This window comes from Nicotiana attenuata, chromosome 11, assembly GCF_001879085.1.
Source record: "Nicotiana attenuata strain UT chromosome 11, NIATTr2, whole genome shotgun sequence".
In the NCBI taxonomy this organism is placed as follows: Eukaryota; Viridiplantae; Streptophyta; class Magnoliopsida; order Solanales; family Solanaceae; genus Nicotiana; species Nicotiana attenuata.
In genome coordinates, this window is record NC_031999.1 from 47599009 (window position 1) to 47602902 (window position 3894).

The following is a 3894-nucleotide window of genomic DNA, read 5'->3' on the forward strand; positions in this document are numbered from 1 at the left end:
GACTTTTGCATTTTGTCTTTTAGGTATCACACATTCCCTAGACAGAACTTCCTTCTCATTGTTAATTATTTCAAATTCATCAATGAAGTCTAGTAATAACTCAGCCAACTTTTCTTTAGACAAGAATTTAATCTTGTCTTTGAGATGAAAAAATACTTACCTCTTGTTCATCATCTGATTCTCCGATGGCCATCAGTGCTTGCTCTTCTTCAGCTTCATCTTCTGAGTCTTCATCTGAGGTTTCTCCCCAAGCAGCAACCATAGCCTTGGTTGAACCTTTGTTTCTTTTTGGTTGAACCTGTTCCTTCGCTCAGCTCTTTCTTTCTTCCACTCAATTTCCCATTGAGGGTAGTTTTTGATCATGTGATCAGTCTTACCACACTTGTAGCAACCCTCATTGGTCTGTTTCTCAGGAGCTCTTGTCTTGTTGAAGGTTGTACCTCTTGAAGAACCCTTTCCTCTTAATAGGTACTTTTTAAAATCTCTAGTGATCATAGCCATCTCATCATTTTCTAGATCTGAACCTTCAGCAATTCTGAGAGCTAAGCTTCTCTCCTTCTTGGGGGTATTCATCTTCATGGTTTGCCTTCTCCTTTCATAAGCAGTCAGATTTCCAATCAGTTCATCCAGTCTGAGAGTAGCAATATTCTTGGATTCCTGAATAGCAGTGATTTTGCTTTCCCATGTGACTGGCAGAACCCTAGTCAGAATTTTCCCAACCTTGTCTTCTTCAAGAATAACCCTTCCAAGAGACTTAAGTTCATTTGTCAGTGTAGTGAACCTAGTATACATCTCCTGGATAGTTTCTCCTTCCTTCATTGTAAAATTCTCATATTGAGAATACAACAATGTTCCTCTTGATCTTTTCACTTGAGGTGTTCCTTCATGGGCCACTTGCAAAGTGTCCCATATCTCCTTAGCAGTAGTACAACTTTGGATCCTACTGTACTCATCTGGACCTAGTCCACACACCAGCCATTTCTTGGCCTTAGCATTTTTCTCCCACTTTCTCAGATCTTCAGCAGTACAGTCAGCCCTTGTCTTTGGCACATCAACTCCTTCAGCATTCTTCTTTGTGGTTGCTAGGGGACCATCAGTGACTATGTCCCATAGTTCATAGTCTTCCCCTATGATGTGATCTCTCATCCTGTTCTTCCACCAAGAATAGTACTGACCATTGAAAAGTGGAGGTCTAGCAGTGGATTGCCCTTCCCAGTTCCTAGGTGGTGCACTCATGTTGATCTTTTCCTAAGGTGTTAGCCTCTTCAAGGATAACGAGCTCTGATACCAATTGATGTTTTATACGTCAATACCACACAAGAGGGAGGGGGTGATTTGTGTGGTACCCAATTTTCGCTTTAGAAGAACCTAGTTCTTCTAGGTGTACTTACTACTACTGTTTGCGGAATTAAGAGTGCATAAAATAAATAACTCAGAGATTTTTACGTGGAAAACACCTGGCTCAAAAGGTGAAAAAACCACGACCTACTACTCAGTAGGATTTTCCCAAACTTCCACTAAAATCACTGAGCCTAAAATAGCATTTACAAAACTCTTGTTAACCTAAGGATTAAACTCTAATCCCAGTGTGGCACACAACCTTAACTGCTGCGACACTTTCAAGTTAACTCTACTTGAATACTCAAAGTACCTAATACAATTGCTTCTATGAAAGCTGGAAAGGTACAGCTTTAAAACACCTACTACAATTGAACTAAAATAAAAGAAAGACACAATGGAATTGGTTCTTCTATCTTGTCCAAGTAGCTTCAGGAATGCACACTTGAATCTCACATAAATTGCTTGCAAAATTGCCTCGCTCTTTTGCTCTCAATTTAGTTTAACTTCTGCGTTTGTGCAATACCTGTAAAAGAGAACAATCATTGTTATTTAATGAGTTAGTAATCAGAGTTTGATTGAGGCTCAATTGTTGATCCTTTGTCGAATTTGAGTCCTACAACAATACAAACTCCAACCCTTATCCTTGATCTGGATTAAGTTCTCTTCACATTAGGAGACTTCATCTCCTCATCCTTTATGCAACTTTTTCGATCAATTCAGAAGATATTGCTGCTTGATCCTTGAGACTTATCTTCTTCACGTGCATCTCACATGTATAAGTAGATAACCACTGTGTCTCACATGATGAACCTGGTCCATGACTGAGTTCATTTGTCAATCTTCAAAACTTCATTTGAACTTGGGCCAACAAATTCCCCCTTTTTGATGATGACAAACTCTGTGCTTTTACTGATCAGAGAACCTGTGGAACTCAGCTTAATTATCAACACTTTAACTTAGAAATCTTAACTTATCATTAAGGACCAGGTTTTAATCAGGTTATAAATATCACTTTAGTTCAGAATACAAAGTAAAGCACAATATATCTTCCCCCTTTTGGCATCATCGAAAAGTTGCATATATTGTGAACCCACATATTAATAATTACTCATGGCCACTGGGGCAACTGCAAGTGAAAACATGGTTTAATTAATCAACAACCAGCAAACAAAATGAACTATTAAGATCAGAATCTGCAATAGAACACGAGAAATAGGAAATTGTCATTGATTAGAGATGCCTCCATAGAGAGACCACAAAAAGAAAGAAAAAAACTTCCAACCATGAGCAAAAACACAAAAAAATCCCTAACTGGGTCACTCGGGGTTCTAGACTGGTTCAAAGACAGGGATTGGACATCCTAGGGCTTGGAGGAACTAGAGGGCTGGGTTTGGATAAGGTTGAGCATATTCTGAAGCATTCCATCACTCTTTTCCTTTTCCTTTGCTAGCTCAGATTTAAGGCCATTTCTCTCATTTTCCAGTTCAGCAATACGGGCCTGGAGCCTAGAAATTTCAGCATCTTTTGTTCCACATTCTTGAACTAAGGCCCTAACCTTGCTATTCACAGGAGTCTTCAAAGATGAACCAGGTTCAACTGGGGTGGCATCCACTGGATAGTCACAATCCATAAGAGTCTTGACACCAAAGTGCTTCTTGCTTGATGCCATTTCCCACTTCTCCAAAGGCACATTTAGCCTTTCCAGAACAGTAGTCAATAGGAACCCATATGGTGTGGCATGAGCTTTGGAGCCATTGATGACTCTATCCAGTAGTTTGACAATAAAAGCAGGCCAGTTTATCTGCATTCCTCTCACAAGGCACTCCATGAGGACGAAGTCCATGTAATTTGCAGTGTGCCTTCTCTCCTGCCTTGGCAGCAAGCATTTGTTCACAAACTCAAATAGCACCTTGTGCTCAGCCCTCATCTCACTCTTCTGAACAAACCTTGCTTCAGGCACATCTTCAGCAGTTGCAGAATCACAAAAGTTTCTGGTGATTTGGAGTGCAGTAGGAAGAGAATGCAGACAAGGCCACCTTTGCCTAGTGTAATCATCATATCCCACACTAGGAATGTCTAGAATCTCACCCAATTTAGGTGCTCAAACTGCACCTTTACTCCTTTCACCATGCTGGTGACAACCCCATTCTTGACAGTGGCATTGGCCATGAGCTCAATCAGCTCCTTCCTGGCCAGTTTCCCATCCAATTGAAGGGCCATGTCCTTCCATCCTTCCATCCTAGGGCATCCCCCAATCGTGTCATACCTGGCTCCTCCGGGTCTTTCAACAACCTGCCTTTCAAGATCTTCCTCCTGCCAAAAATAGCAAATCTATCATGTTCTTTCTCAGACTCCTCCTCTTCCTCTTCTCCACTCCATTCTTCTTCTTCTTCAATAATTTTCTTTTGTTTTCCCTTCACCAGACCTAGTTCTTTTAGCCAATGAGGACTCAACAGATACAGGTACAGAGGATGACTTCTTGGTCGAAGTCTTGGAACTCTTTGGTTTGGGTGTTGGAACCTTTTCAGTTGTTCCTCTTTCTTGATGGACCAG